Source organism: Eupeodes corollae, chromosome 2 (genome assembly GCF_945859685.1).
Source record: "Eupeodes corollae chromosome 2, idEupCoro1.1, whole genome shotgun sequence".
Lineage (NCBI taxonomy): Eukaryota > Metazoa > Arthropoda > Insecta > Diptera > Syrphidae > Eupeodes > Eupeodes corollae.
Window position 1 is genome coordinate 27,181,583 of NC_079148.1, and position 21,979 is coordinate 27,203,561.

The 21,979-nt window shown below is 32.5% G+C and overlaps 1 protein-coding gene across 8 annotated transcripts in view; it reads right to left on the bottom strand.

Annotated features, from left to right (window-relative positions):
- LOC129947773 (eye-specific diacylglycerol kinase) overlaps positions 1 to 18,601 on the bottom strand; it is a 413,734-nt gene extending 395,133 nt beyond the window's left edge. For 2 of the 8 annotated variants that reach the window (XM_056058465.1, XM_056058464.1), the window contains exon 1: positions 16,890 to 18,598. The gene's annotated coding sequence lies outside the window, so the exon portion shown is untranslated. Of the gene's footprint in view, positions 1 to 16,889 lie in introns of all 8 variants that reach the window. The other 6 variants (XM_056058466.1, XM_056058468.1, XR_008781760.1 and 3 more) reach the window with 5 other exon arrangements.
- Positions 18,602 to 21,979: the final 3,378 nt, after the last annotated feature.

A 21,979-nucleotide genomic window follows, 5' to 3' on the forward strand; every position in this document is an offset into this window, starting at 1 on the left:
TTTTATTTTGGATGATTAAGACTTGGAAACTCATGCAATAAGTTCATACTTTAGTTACACTTAACATTATAAAACTGAAGAGTTTCTTTGTTTGTTTGTTTGTTTGCTTGTTTGAACGGGATAATCTCAGGAACTACAAGTCCAATTTGAAGAATTTTGAAGTGTTAAATAGCCCATTTATTGGGGAAGGATATAGGCCATATAACATCACCTTAACTCTAATAGCCGAGAACTAATAAAGAATATTTTAAAATCGGAGTTTTTACTGCGTGCGCTGCGGAAATGGTTAAAATATTGCTAAAATGACAGAATCATTTTGTTCACGACAACACATGTCTATCTTTAAAAGTTTGCTCAATATAATTATTTTTTATGCTAACCAAATTTGTTCTGAAATTAAGCATGTGAGAAACGCCACGGGGGCAGCTAATACTCAAAAAGGTTCACGCATAATACATAAAAAACTTGGTACCATTTATTCACTTCAGATGTATGATAGCATAATTTTGATTGGTTGTACTAACGGAGTACCCGTGGCATGATGATTAGTGCGTTGGACTTTCATTCAAGGGGTCTTGGGTTCAATCCCTGACTGTGCCACCTTAATTTAAAAAAAAAATAATTTTCGCCGGTACTCTTGCAAGGAATTGACAAATCTCTTCAAGAGTAATTCTTGTCATGAAAAAGTGCTTTCTCAAATCAGCCGTTCGGATTCGGCCAAAAATTGTAGGTCCCTTCCATTCCTGACAACAGTGCTCGCACACAGGAATGGTTGAGAGTTGTAAGTCACTAGGCCCTGGTTCCCAACAAACTGTTGCGCCACCCAATTTAATTAATTTGTACTAACGGAGACATTGAGGGCCATTATACTCAAAATTTGAAGTAGAAAGTAAAAACTACTCAGATCACATGCCAATTATTGTTGAATGGTTAGAAGAAAAAAACCGTGCGGAAGAAGTCCTTCAACCTTTTGAATGCATTCCGGACTTTTGACTGCCAACATTTGAAAAATTGGTACATAGAAGCTAATAAACAATACAAAAATCTTTGCTTCAAAAAGAAAACTGAGTTTGAAAACCAGCAATCAAGAGATTCGAAACAATTTTAGAAGGTGACAAAAGAAATAAATGGGTCAACATTTCAAATAGGAACCAGTGTATCTGCCGATGATCTTGTGAACCACTTCAAAAATATTATACAAAAGAAAACGCTCCTTAAATTTTCGTATGCTGAACCTCTATTATTTGATGAGTTATTAGATGGTGAAATAACAGTGGCCGAAGTAAACCTTTTTTTTATATTGTACGCGCACTCAAGGGGATATGAATACCCTTATAATGAATATACACAGTACGAGTAATTAGGAAGAGAGGATAGGATTTGAAAGGAGATACCGATGCACTTTGGTTTTGAATGCCTGAACATTGTAATGAGTGGTAAATATTGAGCCTGGTAAACCATTCTACATTCGTGTAGTGCGGTTAAGGAAAGAATCTTTGTACTTTACAGTACGACCGTAATTGGGCTCAAGGGTAAACTGATTACTAAAAGAACGATTATTACGGTTGAATTGTTTGAGGGGAGGAATGCAACTGGCTATTTCGTTAGAGCATTGCTTATGGAAGTAGCAATAAAATAATGAGAGACATAAAACCTTACGACGGTGGTCGAGAGATGCAAAAGTTTCAGTTGACAATGGTTACCTATCATTTTTAGAGCTCTCTTTTGAATTCTGTCCAAGAGACTCAAGTAGGTTATAGGAGCACCTGCCCAAATATAGGAATTTTACTCAAGTTTTGGACAATTTTAGGCTTTATAAATTATAGCCAGATCAGAAGGGGTAAAAAACTACTTGCACCATCGGAGAAAACTTAAACACATAGCAGAATTTTTGGCGATATCAAATATGTGATCACTCCACAATAGGTTGTTTTGTAATGCACATACCTAGGACTGATAGGTGTTCAGTTTCCTCGATACAAGTACCACTCATGGATAGTGGCATTGGGGGAGGGTTACGCTTTTTTGACAGTAGACACCATTGAGTTTTCGAAGCTATAAATTCTACACGGTTTTTGATTACCTATTGGACAATGCTGTCAAGATCAGAATTTAATGAGCTCATCATACGCTGCCGTTGGTAGTCCACATCCGAAGAACAGGGATGAGAATCTAAAAACGAATATGAAAAGCTGAGGGTGCTGTCATCCGCGAAACAATTTAGCGGGTTAGAGGTTTCAGACGAAAGATCATTTATAAAAACGGAGACAAAACGGAGCCCTGGGGCACACCACCGTTTATTTTGTGAATATCAGATTTGAACCCGTCTAATACTACTTGAATTGAACTTTAGGAAAGGTAATTTCTAACCCAACGAAGAAGGGATTCATCAATACCAAATGCACACATTTTCGATAAGATAGATTGATGCCAAACTCTATCATATGCTTTTGAAATATCAAGTTCAATAATCTTACTTTCTCCAAAACGATGTAAAAATTTGTTACACTGGTCGGTGAGATAAAAAATAACCAGTGGACCTATTGCAACGAAAGCCATACTGCCGGTCATTAAGAAGCTTTCGTTCTTCAAGATATTTCTTAAGCTGAAAATTGATAAGCGATTCCATGACCTTGGAACGAAGGGATGTAAGTGCAATTGGACGATAGTTGGATGGTGAGGAGAATTCGCCTTTTTTAGGGACAGGCTGGACAAATGCAGTTTTCCATCCACTCGGAAAGAGAACTGTAGAATAGAACAGATGGAAAAGCTTACGCAGTGGGGCATATCGTTCATGAACGTCATTTCAAAAGTGTTTTGTGGTGTACTTGCTAAGAGGCTTGGGTTGAAACAAATAATATCCTGACCAAATTCCAAGATGGTTTTAGAAAAAAAAATGTCGACCATATATTTGTGCTGGCTTCCATCATTAGAGCATTCCAAGCACGGAATAAGAAAGTTTATGCATTTTTCGTTAACTTTAAGTCTGAATGGTGAATCGGAATGCGCTTTTCTACAAACCTTTCCAGCTAGGTATATCTACGCAGTTCATCCGAAGTGTAAAGGAAATGTATTCCTAATAAAAAGCGGCTGTCTGGAATGGTTCAACTTACTGGGAAAGGTTCGAAACGGACTCTGGTGTAAAACAAGGATGCCTTTTAAGTGCTCTTCTATTTGCTCTTTTTTAAATGATGGAGAAGCTCATCTACCTGGAGGTCTTTACATTGTGGACTTGAAAATTAATGTTCTTTAATATGCTGATGACCTGGTGTTATTTTCTGAGTCTTCTGAAAATTTCCAACTAATGATAAATCGCTTAGCTGATTATTGTGATAAATGGGGACTTGTCATTAATGTGGATAAATCAAAAATAATGGTGTTCTCGAGATCTGCACGCAACCACACTGCAAACAATTGGCACTTTAATGGAAACCCTCTACAGATTACTAATGAATACAAGTACCTGGGAATGATTTTTAATAAAACAATAGATTTTAAAAATCACCTCAATGTCAAAGCCAAGACTTCACAAAGTTTGTTAAATCTAGCCTGGAGGAACATATATTCAAACCAGCGAATAGAATTATCTGCCAAATACAAGATGTTTGATGCACGCTTAAATTACAAGCAGACTACATTGAAAAGGTTTTATCCCATCATGATGACCGACTGACAAAACGAATGGCACTTTATGAGCTATGAAACGAGGACTGTTGGATGTCGATATGGAAAGCTCTGGGAAACGCGTGTGGAGAAACAGTATCGCTGAATCCATCAAATTTGAATCATGCTAAAGAGGTTTTCTATAAAATCATACAAAACTATGAAAATTTGGAACGCGATGCTCTTATGGAGGAAGCTCGAAAATCACAAAGCAGGATTCTGTAGATTCTGTAAGATTGTTTCCACTTCATTAGTATACGTCCCGTTTTTTTTTTGCCTATAAAAATGCAACCTTTTAAAAAATGTTAAATAATTTTGAATGAAAAGCACTCTATTACTTTTTGAAAACCATTTATACATAAAGGATGTTAATTAAAACAGAATTTGTTTTTTAATTTTTGTTCATTATTTAAACCTAGAAAATTATTTATTTTGATTTGCTACCCGAGCTGACAGCAATTCCATAGCTGCAAAATTCATAAAAATTGTAAACAATGTACCAAAAGCAAAACGAAACAATAAATGAATAAATTACTTACTTACTTAGAAGATTATCTTTCGAATAAAGTAAGTTTCATGACAATTCAAAATGTCACCTTTCTTTTATTCCATTTCGAAGTTATACTCGTATGTCTTTAAAGAAAAACGCCTTTTATCAAGACATTTTATTTGGTTCTCCAAAAAATCTATCAGAAGCAATCAAATACCTTAAATTTAAAAATACATTTCTTGAGTGAAATCCATAAAAAAGTTACAAAAACAAAAACTTAGAAATGTTCTAAAATTTTGGGTTTTTTGCATATTTTTGTGACTGTTTTTGTCTTCAGGAAACCCAACTTTGATGTTATTGTATTAAATTACCATCAATTTCTGTTGTCTGTGAAAAATCCTTACAAAATATTAACTTAGGATACAAAAAAATGTTTCCAATAGCATTATACCCACACAAACACACACAGACCGTCATATCAAAATATACCTATACCTACATTTAAAACCGTTTGAAGAAATTTAAAAATTCTATTTAATAACAATCCACGGCTGTTTTTATTAAAATTCATAAATATTAATATACCATCCATTTTATTTGAGAGCAAAAAAAAATACAAACAATTATTTTTTTTATAATCTAAAAAGCAACAACTCAATATAATATCCATTTTTATTTTCAAGGCTGTTAGCGTCTAGCATCCTTAATTTCCACCCCATTGATTCTCCTTCCTTTTTTTTAAAAAAATAAGATCCAGGGGAAGATATATGAACGTTATATAATAATATTCAAGGTTTAAAGTACAAAATTATATAATTTTCTAATTTAAGAAGAAAATTAATTTCGTGTTAAAATTAATCAACTTTAGCCTTATAGATATAACAATTGGTATGAAAAATGTTGAAATGAGTAATTGGATTCTTCTGTTTTTTTTTTTTTTTTTAAAAAAAGGGAAGTGCGTCATTTAAGTGTTTAAAAATAAACCAAGATTATGGGGAAAATGCGTTACAAGATCTTTTCATTTAGTATGGGTTAAATTTCAAACATTGATTTTTTGATACACGAATATTTCGTATTATTGGATTAAATTGAGTTTTTTTTTAAATTAAATATGTATGTATGTGCGTTAGATTGTTCATGATTTCTTAAAAAATTGTATAGTCACTAAAAACTCAAATTAGAAATTGTTTTAAAACAATTCTTTTTAACCAACGGAATTCTATGATTCATGAGCTATGAGCTGAAATAATATCATGAATTAAAGACGCAACCGAATGGTCCTCCAATAAATATGATAATTCTGTTCTGAAAAGGTCAAATCATAAGAAAGAAGATTGAAATTCAAATTACTATGATATTATTAACCATGCTTTTTATTTCGTAATTTTTTACGTAATCTTTTATCATATTTTAACATTTTACATGTCTGCGCTTAGTTAGTTCTTAATTCAAGATGAAATCATTAAATGCAATAATATTCTAAGCTTCATTTTTGTTTATGATACTAAACATTAAAGTGAGTTCGGGAAAGATGAGAATTAATGGTGATTGATAACGTTGAGGTGCACTTAGGCGTATACGCACTCTTTATTTATTCTACAATGTACCTTGCTTATTTTTTTTGTATTTTTGTTTAGCGGTAGTTATAGAACTGATTTTTATAGTGTACAACTAAATTCAAAAAAATTATGTTTTCCATTTTGAAAATATTCACTTTTTAAAAGTGAAGTGAAGTGGCAGAAAATTTTACAGGCACTTAAGGGGTTATTAATACCCTTCATATGTTTATATTTAAACACAGTGCGAGCATTAGAAAAATAGGTAAGGATTTAAAAGGAGATACTGGTGCACATTGGTCTTAAAGTTCTGAACATCAAAATTTTAGGGAAAAAGAGAGTTGGCTAAAGCATTCCACATTCTTCATGTGCGATTTAAGAAAGAATCTCTATTCTTGACAGTATGCCCGAAATTGAGCTCAAGGGTAAACTGATGAGTATTAATGGAAGTGCTAGTATTACGGCTGAATCTTTTAAGAGGTGGAATGCAACTGGCTATTTCAGCAGAATATTGTTTGTAAAAATATCGATAAAACAACGAAAGGCATGAACCATTGAGGCGGGTTTCTAGCGATGTAAATGTTTCGATTATAGTTCTATCGCCTATCATTTTTAATCCAAGAGATTTAAACTTGTTTTATGACTGCCCAGAAATGCGAACTATATTCCAGGTTTGGACGGACGAAGGCTTTGTAAATTACAGATCAGAAGGGGTGACAAATTTCTTGCACCGTCGGAGAAATCCTAAGCACCGGGCAGCATTTTTGGCAATATCAAATATATGATCGTTTCATAAAAGGTGATCTGTGATACACATACCAAGTACTGAGAGTTGATTAGTTTCTTGGATGCAAGTGCCACTCATAGATAGTAACAATGGGGGTGTATCTCGCTTTAACGATACAAGACAGCATTGAGTTTTCGAAGCATTAAATTCTACACGTTTTTTTATTCCCCATTGTACAATGCTGTCAAGATCAGAATTTAATGAGCTTATCATACGCTGCCGATGAAGTTCCACATCCGAAGGACAAGGATGTGAATCTATAAACGGGTATGAGAAGCTAATGGTACTGTCGTCGGCGAAACAGGTAAATGGATTAGAAGTGGCAGACATAGGATTTTATGAATATAAGAAGGAGTGCAGGAGATAAAACGGAGCCATGGGGAACACCAGCATTTATTTTATGAATTTCAGACTTGTAACCATCCAATACAACTTGTATTGAACGGTTAGAAATGTAATTTCTAATCCAACGAAGAAGAGATTCATCAATACCAAAAGCACGCATTTTCGATAAGAGAGCTTGGTGCCAAACTCTATTAAATGCTTTTGAAATATCAAGTGCAATAATCTTACTTTCTCCAAAACGATGTAAGGATTTGTTCCACTGTTCGGTGAGATGAACCATGAAATCACCAGTGGACCTATTGCTACGAAAATAGGTCCGTCATTAAGAGGCTTCCGTTCTTGGAGATATTTCTTGAGCTGATAATTAATCAGCGTTTCCATGACCTTGGAAAGAAGGGACGTGAGTGCTATTGGACGATAGTTAAAGGGAGAGGAGGATTCGCCTTTTTTAGGGACAGGCTGGACAAATGCTATTTTCCATCCGCTCGGAAAGAGACCTGTAGAGTAGGAAAGATGGAAAGGTTTGGTTTGGCCAGCGATGAAGAACACCTCTTCAGAACAATTGGGGACATACTATCCGGGCCAGCGGATTTGTGTATAAGAGAGGTTGCAAAATAATAATAAATTAATGGTACTTTAATGTAAAAGGTATGCGAAAATTTGAAACATGTCTCTATAGAAAAAACTATTTTTGAAAATAAATCAAATTAGAGTAGCAACTTTGTTTTGTATTTCAAAGCTTTTAACTTTTCTAGAGCTAATATTTTAATCATGATACACAATTTAAGTTTAATACAAGCAAATTTATGTTGCATTAAAAATTATTAATGCAAAATAACAATAAAAGCATTCAAAAAAAATAATAGACAGTAAAAAAGACACAAATTATTCGCCTTAGAATTTAATGCAAAATAATTTTGTTAGCTTTTAAAAAATTATTTGATGCAATGCATTTTTTTTCTCAAAGCACCTCTTCTTATATTTCTCCTAACAGACAAGAACACAATCAACTTATTTCAATATTATTTTTGATTTCTAAGTTTCAGTCATGGTTCTGATGAAATACAGATTATCCATTGTTTTTTCTTTTCAATTACGAGTCTCTAAAAAGTTCTAAGTTCCCAGATTTTTGGAATATTTATATCCCACGCCAGTCCATAAAAAAGGTTCTAGAAATTAAGCTACGATTTATCGTCCTATAGCGAATTCTGCTATTCCGAAATTGTTCAAATTTCTTGTTGGTGACATAATTTTTATTAATTGTTCTTCTGTTATATGTGGTTATACATAGTTTAAAAAACACAACAATTATTAATTTACTACCGTTCTCTATTTTTTGTTTGGATTGATTCGAATAACACTCAAGTCGATTGCATCTTTACAGCCTTCAACAAGGGACCGTTGCAAATTATATCATGAAATTCTTCCTAACAAATAAAGTTATATTGGACTCAACGACCGTTTCATGTTGTGTATTTCGTCATATCTTAAATAAAGAAATTAAAGTGTCATGTTCAGGTGTAACCCTTCTTCTTATTTAAAGTCAATTCTGGTGTACCTCAAGGGAGCCACCTTGGCCCATTGCTGTTTATTTTATCTATTAATGATTATTCTTTTGCTTTAAATGATTCTAACTTTGCAGAATGTTAAAAAATGTCAAATTTTTAACTCAATTAAGAATTTCAAGATGATATAAATCAATTTTGGAAATGGTAAAACGAAAGATAAGACAGAAAGTTTTACACTCTAACGTAATAAATTATGTCTATTTTGTATTCGTCAAGTTTGAATACAGAATATAGTTTATCTCAACTTCGTGTTGCCTCAAAATAAACGTTTACTGATCATTATGATTATATTTTTAACGAAAGCTAACAAAACATTAGGTTTCGTTAAAATATTTTCACAAAAGTTATTAATATTTTGTGTTTCTTTTGTTAAGCCTATAAATAAATTGGCTTTTAATTTAATACAAATAAAATATATTCCGTTCATATTCATAAAATAGAAAGTATTCAACTTATATTTTTAAGATTTTGTCTTCGTTTTTTTCCTGTGGCCTGATATAACAGAACGATTTCAAGTCCACCTATTTTTAGACGATTGAATTTCATTCTGAGTAAGGCTTGCTTTAGAAGAAATTTACATTTTCGAACTGTTTTTAGCAAATCGAACTATGGTACTTACAGTCGAAATAATTAGTAAATCAAACTAATTTTGTATACTCATTGCGTCTACAAATGACATTTAAGAATTAGATGACATTTATTGAACTCGTAAAAAACTTCCGAACTTGAGAGTTTAATCAAACAAGTCTGTCTGTCCTCGTCCTTACACCCACAAAGTAAGATCAATTGAGTTCAAACTTTGAAGTTAAGGTTGTAAGCAGGTTCGCGTAAGGCGTTCATTTTATTTTTTTAGACTTAATATAACAGTAGTTTCCATTCGAATTTGTTGGCCAAAATTAGAAAATTCGAATTTTCTCAAAAACGAACCGATAGATTTTTATTAAATTTTTCCTAAAATTTTGATTCTTAATTCAAAAAGTCTACGAACAGCAGCTTTTTGTTGATTCTGAGATGAAATATTGATTATTAATTTTTATTAAACATTTATTTTGAAAATCACAATTTTTTAATTTTGGTATAAATGTAAAGGTGGAAACTAATTTTTTTTTAATGTTACCACTTTTTTTTTTAATTCCTAGTCCTCTTTTTTTAAAACACTAAAATTAGGCGAAGACTTTTTGGACTAAGTGTATTTGTATATTGCACCAGAAGGGAACCTCAATAGAACTCTTAGTTTTTTTATAAGTTTTCTCAAAAACAAGTTCTTATACTGTCTTAATACTATCTGATGATCAATACTGTCAAATATAACTTTATGGATTTTTAAAAAATAGTAATTTTTTTTTGAAAATTCAAGCTCTCTTAAACAGGTCTATATTTTTAAACGAAAAATAAAAGTAAGACTTACATTAAAAAGCTCTAAGGAACTACAAAAAAATTAATAAACCAAGTTATCTTTGATTAATTAAATGGTATTTAAATTTTAAAGACAAATTTATTTCATTGATATATTTTTAAATTGTAAAATATAAGTTCTAATTTTAAACGAGTCTTTGAATACATGAGCAAGTTCGTTCGCTAAAGTCGTACACTTTATTTTAATTGTTTATTTTAACCATAAAAAAAAATCTTTTTTATGTAAAAATTATTCTTATGTCAAACATTTTTTTTAACGAAAGTATTTGAATTAAAAATATAAGTACTTTTTATAATATGACTATAAAAATTGATGAGTATCAATAGGTAACATTTCATCAGTGATGTTCCAGACTTTTGTAAATAACAAGAAGATTCATCATTATACAAATTACAAGTTACTTAATTTTTGCTTTAAACGAAGTCTGAAAAAGTTGACTATCATACCGAATATTTACCAACAACAAATTAAAATGGATTATAGAAATAGAGGTGGTAGTTAATAATATTGACAGTTTCAGATTTATCTCAGATCGCTTAGACTATACCACCCCAAAAATGGTATTCGGTAAAAGCTTCCATGTGTCCATCCCTTCAAGATCCTCCTGGGAAGAAGAGAGACCCCTGGAAGACGATGCGGTACACTTCTATACTGACGGTTCAAAGACCGATCACGGAGTTGGAAGTGGTATCTTTTCAGAACAAATGAATCTCAGTCTATCCTATAGACTTCCCAATCAATGTAGTGTATTCCAAGCAGAAGTAATGGCGATTAAAGAAGCACTATCCTGGCTCAAAGAAAACGCTATATCTTGTAAGGATATACGAATCTTCTCAGACAGCCAAGCCGCTCTTAAATCTCTCGCGTCTGTCTCCACAAACTCTCAACCACTCCACGATTGTCGATCATCTCTGAATGAGATGACGGAACAGTTTAACATTCACCTCATTTGAATGCCGGGCCACAGAGACATTCCGGGAAATTGCAAAGCCGATGAGCTCGCCAAAAACGGAACACGTCTGCCTCATGTTAGACAAAAACATAACATAGGAACACCACTTGCTACATGCAAATATCTTTCAAGCAATATGCTCTAGAAACAACAAATGCTAGATGGTCACAAAGTAGCACCTGCCTAGCAACCAAGCAAATATGGCCAAGTATTGACTTAAAACAGTCAAAAGGCTTGATATTACTGAGCAGACAAAGTATAAGCTCTACAATTGGAGTAATAACGGGACACTGCCTCATAGGAAGACATGCTCTGTGGCTAGGGGTCTACACAAATGACTTCTGTAGAAGCTGCATGGACGAGGAGGAAGAGGAAACGGTCCAACACCTTCTATGTACATGTCCAGCACTCTCCATTAGAAGGAATAACTTTCTCGGTAATCCCTTCTTCGATAACACCAGTGAACTGGCAACGATTGACACAAAACGTCTCTCTAACTTTATTAAAAGTACAAAATGGTTTGTTTAAATTCATTACTCTCCCATGAATAACCTCATTAGTGGTATCACAATGGACCCTTGAGGTCTACGTTCGTCAACGACATCTGGACAGCCACTCCAACCTAACCTAACCTAATAATATTGTTAGTGTTATCGTAAGGATTTGGTGGTGGGTTCAAAATTATTTTAATATTTACACATGGTTCAAAATGTATATATTAAAAACGGGTTTTTGAAAATCACAATCAATTTTTTTTAAATGTAGTAAAAATTTGATGGTGGAAACTAATTTTTTTTCAATGTTAATACTTTGGTTTCTACATTTATGCCTACTAGTTTTTTTCAAAAAAAAAAATACTAAAATTAGGATGCTGCACGATGACTTTTTGGACTTAGTGTATTTAAAAATGGTTAAATTGTTTTTTGAGACAATTATAAAATTATCAAATCAATAGCAGATTTGTATTTTATTTGAGTGATTTGTTTTCACACTTTAAATTAATTTGTTTAAAAAATGTATGTGTTCAAAAAAAATCGGTTTGTTTTTCTATTAAAATTCATACACTTTAAATTGACTAAATCTTTAAATCAAAAGTTTATCAAAGTTATAACTACTTATTTTGTTTGGCTTTAAATTGTTTTTTTTTTTTCTCCAGGAGACAGAAAGTTGTAATACCTTTCATTATATTGATTATATTGGAAATAGAACATAATGGTTGCTTGCAAATTTTGAGTTGGCATATTTTCAATGTATGCAATTTACTGCCATTTAAATTTAAAAATTTTATGTTATAATGTGTCTGGGTTAAAAAACAAATTAGTAATTCCTGCTTTTTTTGAATTTATTTTAAAGTATGATATTATTATTTTGATAGAAACTTTTCACAAGTTTAAATCACAATTTGTGAAGTATTTTAAAGATTATTATATAAAATTTATTCCAGCCACGAGAAGTAATATTTTTGGTAGAGCTAGCGGTGGAATGTTAATTGCATTTAAATGTAATTTTAACAATTTTGTTAAATTTATAAGAATTGGTAGGAAAACAGTTGTAGAGATAAACCATAAGCATGACTTCTATTATATTGTACCAACTTATTTAAACTGCAATAATTGGGCAAATGATTTTAATGAATTGAAAATATTTTTTAATGAAAATGAATTGCAAAATATCATGGTACTCGGTGATCTTAATGGTAGAATTGGTAATTTTCAGAACCCAGATTCTCTGGTGCAAAATGTTTCTCATGTATATGCAAGTGTTAGGAATTCTATGGATGGAACTTTAAATAGATGTGGAAGGCAACTTATGGATTTCGCTGAAGATTTTGGTTAATTGGTACTCAACGGTATTACTAACAGTGACAGAAGAGCCGATCTCACCTTCATTTCGGGTCAAGGTCATTCGGTTATTGATTATTGTTTTGCGAGAGGTCATTGGCTTAATGTTGTCGAGGATTTCGAGGTTGTATCTGCAAATTTCTCTGGTCATTTACCAGTTGTAACCTCTATAAAATTTCAAGATGTAACTTTATCACCCATTACCACATTAAATAGATTTAAATGGATAGAAAATCGTGCTGAAGTGTATAGACGAAGGCTCGACGCTCAGGTTAATTGCCTTTCCTCCCAAGAACATTATAGTTGTGACCAGGCCGTTGAAAATATTTTAAAAAGTGTAAGACAAGCAGCAGTTGTGGTAAAACCTAAATCCAGAGATAAATTTGTAGCTGAGTGGTTTGATTGGGAATGTAGAAAACTCCGCAACAAATCTTTCGCAAATCTCAATCTGTTTAGGAAGACCAATTCAATTTTTTTAAAAGTCTTTACATAGAATCCAATAAACTGTATAAAATGCTCTGTATTCAAAAAGAAAAACAATATGTAAATGGCGTAGCAACCAGGCTTTCAAACTGTAAAGACGCAAAAACATTCTGGTCAAACGTGAGATTGTTAGGTGGTTGCAAGAGTATGTCAGCCTCAGCTATTGATGTTGAAAAACTCTCCGAGCACTTCAAACAGCTCCTGAACCCTTTGACAACAAGTTTAAAATTTCAGTATGCCCTTCCTTTAGTTTTAAACCCAGAATTAGATGGGCCAATCACAATAAGAGAGTTGCAATTAACTCTAGAAAATATGAAAAACGAAAAATCTGCAGGAGTTGATGGTATACCGTGTGAATTTTATAAATATGGAACTCCGAATTTTCTAAAGCATTTGTATGACTTCTTTAATAGACTTCTTGAAGAAGAAGAAATTCCAAAGAGTTTCTTAAAAGCATGGATCTGTGCTATTTTTAAAAAAGGGGATTTGCAACTTCCGAGCAACTACAGGGGCATTTCGATTCTGCCGTGTCTTAGGAAAATATTCACCCATATCATCCTTAGTATTTTCCAAGCCGGCTTTCGAGCAGGATTATCTACAATAGACCATATATTTGCTCTTACAAGCATAGTTAAGAATTGTTTTGAAAAGAAAAAGAAAATTTACGCCTTTTTCGTTGATTTTCAGGCGGCGTTTGACACGATGAACAGAGACTCTTTAATATATAAATTATCTACTTTGGGTTTGTCCACTAAATTTCTAAATCTGTACAAACTCCTTATAACTGGCACCTCTGCTGCAGTCTGGAATGGAAATTCAATGTCTGACTTTTTTAATACAACATGTGGTGTTCCTCAGGGATGTGGATTGAGTCCCATTATGTTTTCACTATTTATTGACGATGTATCTAAAGATTTTCCGGGTGGAGTCATCGTCGGTGATACACTTATAAAGATGCTTTTATACTCGGATGACATCGTTATTTTGGCTGATAACTCCACATCTTTACAGCTTTAAATTAATAAACTCATAAGATTTTGTGATTTGTGGGATCTCAAAATTAACGCCACAAAGTCAAAAATAATGATTTTTGAAAGTACTCTGCGAAGAAGAGCTCCCAATGAAAAATGGTTTTTAGATCGCGAACCGTTAGAAATAGTATCTCAATACAAATACTTAGGTTTTCTAATAACGTATAATCTTGATCTCCGCCCTCATGTTAAAGAAAAATGTATTGCTGCCAAAACAGCAATAAATCTCATGTGGAGTAAATTCTTTTGCAATAAATATGTCGATACTACTGCTCAGTTTAGAGTATTTGATACAACTATAAGAACGTGCCTTTGTTACGCAGATCAAGTTTTTGGCTATCGAAACATGGAGGAATTCGAAGTTGTTCAACGTTTCTTTTTCAAACGCATTTTCAAACTAGCTAGTTCAACTCCAACGTATGCTATCCACGTAGAAACCGGTATAGCACAAATATTCCTAGGCAATTTAAAATCAAATGCGGACTATATTGTTAAAGTTATGAATAGACCTGATACAAACCTTCACAAAAAAATAATGCAATACGCACTCCTATCTCAATTATCGCCTTTTAAAGAATGGTACGAATTGGCTAATCGGCATTGCTTTAATCTAAATCTTAATAATACACCTCTAGCCGATTGGAAAAAAGTTTTCTATAAATGCATAGTAAAGATAGATGACTCTCTTTATTTACAGTGTTTGCAAAGATCTTAAACTTCTAGCACTAGACTCATATACAAAACACTAAACCACACACTCTACAGAAGTAATTATTTTAACGAAAAATTATCTATTAAGCAAATGAGCATTATTTTTAATGCAAGAACTGAGATGCTGAACTTAAACTATAAGCCACATAGAGCAGACCTTGATCCAAAAAGTACTTTGTGCAACCGTAATGAAATTGAGGATGTGTACCACTTCTTAGCTGTTTGTCCAATGTTACAGGAAATTAGAAGGCTTTACTTTTCACAAAACATTCTAACACTTGAATATACAAAGCAACTCTTAAATGGTAATCTCGATTGGAAACCCCTATGCTCCTATATTAGTCATGCTTTAGGTTACCGTTACTGTTTTATATAGCTATTAATTACATATTTGATAATGTGTTCCAATTTTCTCTTTTTTTGGTTGTAACTATATTTGAATGTTTGAAGATATGATTCAATTTTTTTTTCTTTATTGTTTTTTTTTTTAAATACTGTACCATAGAATTAAACAAAATGAATAAACAAACTACTATTTTTTTTTAAATTTTTTAATGTATATACAACTCATAGTTTAAAACTTTAACTTTTTTACCTAAAATGTAAACTCGAAATAAGTCAATTCAGGCAGACGGCAACATTTGCCATGCTTTTATTCTTAGCTATTAAAATATTGTACATTTATCGAGAATAATAAAGAATTTATAATAATAATAATAAATAATAAATAATAAATAATAAATAATACAATTTACTGAATCTCAAATCATTTAATATCCATTAAATTTAAAAGCACAACTTGGATGGATATTTTACAATATTTAACAACTAGGTTTTTAATACTACTTTCACTCTTTTTAAAACTGATGAGGGGTCTTACTGATTTGAATTTAAACGATTTAAAATATCGTGAAACACTAAAAACAAATTTGATCATTTTTTAAATTAAATTTCGATCGATTCTAGAGCCTATCTGCAAATGAACAATTTTTTCGAACAACTATTTTTAGTTTCACATTTCAAATTTTTGTTCCCTTACTAGACTCATGTGGTAGTACCCGTGGCATGATGGTTAGTGCGTTGGACTGTCATGCCAGAGGTCTTGGGTTCGATCCCTGCCTATGCCATCTAAAGTCTTTTCACGGGTACTGCCTCTTGCGAGGAATTGACAAATTCTCCAAGAGTAACTCTTGTCATGAAAAAGTGCTTTCTCAAATTAGCCGTTCGGATTCGGCATATAAACTGTAGGTCCCCTCCATTCCTGACAACATTACTCGCACACAGGAATGGTTGAGAGTTGTAAGTCACTAGGCCCTGGTTCTCAAAGGACTGTTGCGCCACCCAATTTATTTATTTATTTTTTACTAGACTCATGTGAACTTGAAAATAACTCGAAAAAGGATACCTTTTAAATCTCCTCTTTCCAACATAAATTGTCCTTTAATTAAAAAACACATTACTTTTATTTATATTTGCCATTAAGGGAAAATGGTGGGGAGGTCTACCTATGCCTCAAACAGCTTTTTTCAAAACATAATTCAATGAAAACTGAAAACATCTCCAACTCAGCCGAAAAAAATGAAAATAAATTAATTTAAAAAGGATACAAACACAAAAAATTAAATCATTTCATATACACTCCTCATCACCATCATCATCATCACCTGCCTAAATTACAATTTCGTTATTATTATGGAATAAATATAATTTTTTGATAAAGGTAAATAACATTGTAGGTATTGATATCTCTGTTTTTCTGTCATTACAAGAGATATGCCATTTTTAATATTTTTATGTTTTGTAAATTTGCTACAATAGTATCCTGTAGTCCTTAAAGCAAAAACATACAAAAATGAAACCCACTCAGTCACTCGGAAATAAGACGCGAAAAGGACCTTTTTAAGAGGGGAACCAAATACAAAAAAAATATATGATGGCGGTAGAAAAGAATAACAAAGCGAAGTTAAACAAAAAAAATACAACAACAATAATAATCCTTCAAAAACAGTCGTCCTCTCTTGAAATAAAAATAAAAGTCTACTCACCTTAATATTTATTTTTTCGAATTCGTTAGGTTTATGGGGCGAACTTTTTCGAAAACAATACTTTTTTTGTCTTGTTGTATGTTTGTATACGAGTACGATGTCTTTTGCACTGACACACTGGATAAATATTAATAAACATCTGTTCAAGGATGCGATGTACAACACAGATTGTAGCGTATTTATATCTACCTTCATATAGATACACTCTCATTCATAAGCCATAAGCCATTGCGAAAAGATACTTGAACTTTCTCGTATCCTCTTTAATATTTATTTAGCCATTGCCATAGCCATAACCATAGTCGTAGCCTTAGCACCACCGGAAATGGGGTGGAAAGTATACTTTTCCTCTTTTTCTTCTTCTTATTTTTCTTTTATTTTTATTTCTTTTTTTACGATTTAAAAAATAATAAAATAAAACCAAAGAGCTGCTGTTTCAACACAGCCAATCACAAGAAATACAGGTGTTCACTTTATCATTCGGAAATACAGACGTTAGGGATATAAAAACAACAACGACAATGGAAGCGAAAACAGACAAAGACTTTTTGGCCAGGACGATGACGATTTCCGAAGGACAATTTACCAAAACACTTTACTCTTAAATATCCACCTTTACGATTTTAACCTTTAACATGGGTTGGTTGTTTGTAGAACGAAAATTGGGTACCGCGGAGCACCCGGGCGGCAACGACGACGACATCGAGCGGCAGCAACAAGGACTTCTCTACAGGAACGGAAATATGTACAAACAAAACCGACAAAAATTACACACGAACAAAAAAAAAACAAAATAAAAGAAGCAACAGGGAGGAAGTATTTAATTTTCTTTTTTCTCGCTTTTCTCAAAACTCCTGTTAACATCCAGGATGATTTCTAGATAGATATAAATTTTCGGGGTAGAATACACGTTTCTGTGGTGGAAGAATTGAAACTAAAGGACCTTTATTTTCCTTATCCTTTTCGATTAGTATTTTATTTTTTTGATATTTTAAACTTCCTGTACTAAGAATAGTTTGCAGGAAATTTCGTTAGAAATTCATTCACAAAACACTTGGAAAATATTTTGAATTTTCTTTTGTATTTCTCGATCCAACAGAGACGAACAAATCTCGCCGAGAGAAAACCGTTAACTGAACTCTGAAAATATTGCTCGGAATTTCATTGAGGAAAATGAAATTTTTATGTTTGGGATTTTCCTTGAAGAGCACAGTGGTTGGAAAAAGTGGCAAAATCAAATGAAAATCACTCGATTTCAAAGCGCAGGGCAGCTTTTTCTTGTTAGCCATTTATAGGGAGAGAGAATTTGAATGAGAATCGAAGGTGTGTGAGAGGAAAATTAAGAGAATAAAACGAGCTATTTTGTTGTGGGTGATTTATGTCCTTTTTTCCGTATGTGAGAAAAACACTCCACCTGTTGTAAGTGCGGTTTGCTTTTGATACAAATATACGTATGTGTATGTACTTGTATGTATGTTTATGTATAATATCTCGTATCCAGGTTATTAGGCTTAGATATTTTTTGAGGGGATGAAGACTGCAAATGTGACCGTCACCTTTTTTTTAGGAAAAATCCGGGAGAGATGCAGAGTATCCGTAGGTATATTGTCAAAAATGAGATATTTATTTTTGTATGACATTATTAAATGGAGAAAATGTATTTCAAATTGAGTTGTATTTTTATTTACATTATTTTGACAAGTTTATAAACTTGAATTTACAAGACGTTTCTTTATAAGACAACAGACAAAAATGGAGGTTTGTTGACTTGAGTGGATTTGTATTCCACCTGTTATGAGAAAAGCTTCCCAATTTTCTATTTTGAGTGAAAATATTTTCTTGAAAAAAAAAATTAAAAACAGAACACCTGTTTGATGAAATTGAGATTTTGAGTGTTTGTTTTTATTTTTGTTTATTAAAAAAAAAACATTGTTGTTTTAGAAAATATAACAATAGAACATTTTAGTTAAATTTTTTAATCATTTCATTGTATTTATGAAACAATGGGAAAGATATTTTATTTCTGTTTTATACTTCAAGTCATTTTATCAATTTTTTTTGAAAATCAAACTTCTAAAATAAATAAAATGCACGACTGCACACACTTTTTTATTTATATAAAGAGGATGTTTAATTATATTTTCTGTATTTTGAAATTTGTTAAAAGTTTGTTTTAAAAATTTAAGTGCGATTTGATATACCAAAAAAAAAACTTAAATTGTCAAAATTTTTATTTTAAAATCGTTAAAGTGGTTTTCTTCAAATTAATTTCTTGTTTATATAATTTTTAGAGCTTGATAATATATGTTTATTTGATTTTTGTAAAAAAGAAATCATGATCCGTTTTTGAAATATCGAATTTCAAAACAAAAAGAAATTACATTTTTTTATAGCAAAAACACAAATATTTTTTATCATTTTGATCAATTAGATAGTATAAGTGCTTGTGCAGAAAACAAAAGATTGAAATCGGTCTATTAGTTCTTGAGAAAACTTAAGAACCCTTTTGGAGCCATACAAAAAGATAATTTTTATTGGAAGAAGCCAGGTTAAGAAAAAATTTTAGGAAAAATGTAAAAAAATTTATCGGTTTCTGTTTGAGAAAATTCGATTTTTTTTTTTTTTGCCCACAAAATTTGTATACGGACTACTGTTACTTTTAGTCATTAAGAAAAATGAAAAAAAAAAAACATAACGCGAATCTGCTTAGAACTTTAATTTCCAAGTTTTAATTTAATCGACATAATTGTTTGTGTCTGTAGGGGCGAGGATAGACAGACAGACGGACGGAATCGTGGTACCCATTTTTTTCGATTTCTCTACCATCTTAATGCCATTTTTAATTAAAATCTAGACCTAGACCGTTTTCTTGTAGATAGCGGAGCCTCCATATCAGCGATATGCGTCAAAAGCACTACAAGATTACAGCCTGATCCTACCATGCTGCGAGCTGTTAATGGATCCCAAATACAGGGCTTTTGGGACGACAACACTCGGCTTGGACTTCGGCACGGGACGCATTTTTCGCACTCAATCTTGGGAGCAGACTTCATGAGTTTCTTAAGTCTACTCGTAGATATTCATGGCCGTAGACTCGTCGAACAAGTTTCCAATTACAGCAATTCTCATCTCCTTACGTCATGGGATAAATTCTCCTTAAATGCAATCAACCACGACGACGTCTTCACGAATTTGCCGAATTTGCTTCAGCGATTTCTTACAATCTCTCTTCCAGTTAGTGCACTTCAAAATCCACAACATGCAGTTCGTCATCATCGTCATTCGTCAACAGTTCGCCCACCAGACCGATTCCGCCCAAATATAATAATTCGGCCCTGTGGTGACTACAGGCGTCTAAATGCAGTTACACTTCCCGATAGGTACCCTCTGCCACGTCTCACGGATTTTCAGCTGATGCTGTCAAATAAATCAATATTTTCTCGCTTAGATTTGGCTCGAGCGTACCACCAGATACCTATGGCACCCGAGGACATCCCGAAAACTGCAATAAAGACTCCTTTCGGACTTTACGAATTTGTGCGAATGATGTTCGGACTTCGCAATGCCGCCAAACTCAAAAACGCTCTGGCGACTCCATATTCGGTGACTTGGACTTTATCTTCACCTCATCACCATTTAGAGGAAATTTTCAAACGTCTCAACAAAAACGGCATTAGCCTAAATAGAGACAAATGTAAATTCGGTAAGTCATCTATCATATTCCTGGGATATCAAGTAGACGCAAAAGGCATTAGACCACCTCAAGATGCAGTGAAGTCGATGGCAGAATTCCCGAAGCCAAAAACAATCACGGAACTTCGGCGTTTTCTCAGTGCTCTAAATTTTTTTAGGCTGAGCTTGTTACATGCGGCATCGCACCAGGCCCCGCTCTGTAAGATGCTTCACGGAGCGAAGAAAAACGACCAAACCCCATCAAAGATAATTGCTTCCTGGGACTTAACTTGGAAATTTTTGTTTTGCATTTTTTTAAAATATTATTATTTTTTCGATATCTCGAAAGTGAAATGTTAGAATTCTAAAAATATTTCTTGAAAAAGTTGAAAAATTTGATTTAAACAAAATTAATTTAAAAAAACGCTCTAACGATTTTCGAAAAAAAAAATAGTTAAGTTTTTCCAAAAATTCAATTGCATTCAAGGTATTAAATCAAAACATATAGGTACTTTTTTTAACCATACTCTTAAGACATAGGAGCAAGTTTCTGTGACCGAGACGGCCATTTTTTTGTTGATGTTGAAATTGAAAAACTGCGATTAATAATATAATTTTTTTGACGCTGTACATAAATATTCGGGAAGTCATAGAACTTCACGATATTCCAAAATGCATCCTTTGTAAATCTAAGAAATTCTGAAAATACTTTTAACACTTGTCAGTATCATAAACGCACAAGTTTTGTTTTTTGTTCGAAAATTTTTGCTTAATTTTGTGTTAGCATAAACGATAATTCGGAACTTATTTTTAAGAACGAAATGGCGAAGTAAGAATTTACTATGAATGTGAACAACTTAGTTATCAGTCAAATGAACTTTAATTCAAACATTAAGCTTTACATTGATGAAATATGAATTTTTGGAATTTGGAATGATGTGTGTTTTCCATTGGGGGGAAAAAATCAATCTATTACTGTTGATAATCTATTACTGTTGATCAATCTATTAGTGTTGAAAATGGACTAATTTGCAAGGCTTATTTTGCAAGAGAAAACAACAGAAAAGTTAATTGAGTTTTACTATGGTGTTTCCACTGCACAAAAAGATTTAAAAATTATTAAATTTGACAGCACTTTCTAAAATGCAAATGGTGCTTCGATGTTTCTTATAATGTGAATGTGATAGTTTGATTCGTGTTAAACAATAAAGAAACAAACTTGCAAATAAACAGACCAAAACGCATTATCAGTTAAACCAACTCCTCCACACAGGTTTCTCCTTACAAATTTTGACTCGACTCCGATCCCCGACCGGAAACTTCAAACTCGCTTCAACACCATGTTAATGTAAAAGTCTACGAACGAACCCCGTCCTGAAGCAATTGTAAATGAACTTTTTTTCATAGAATCTCAATTT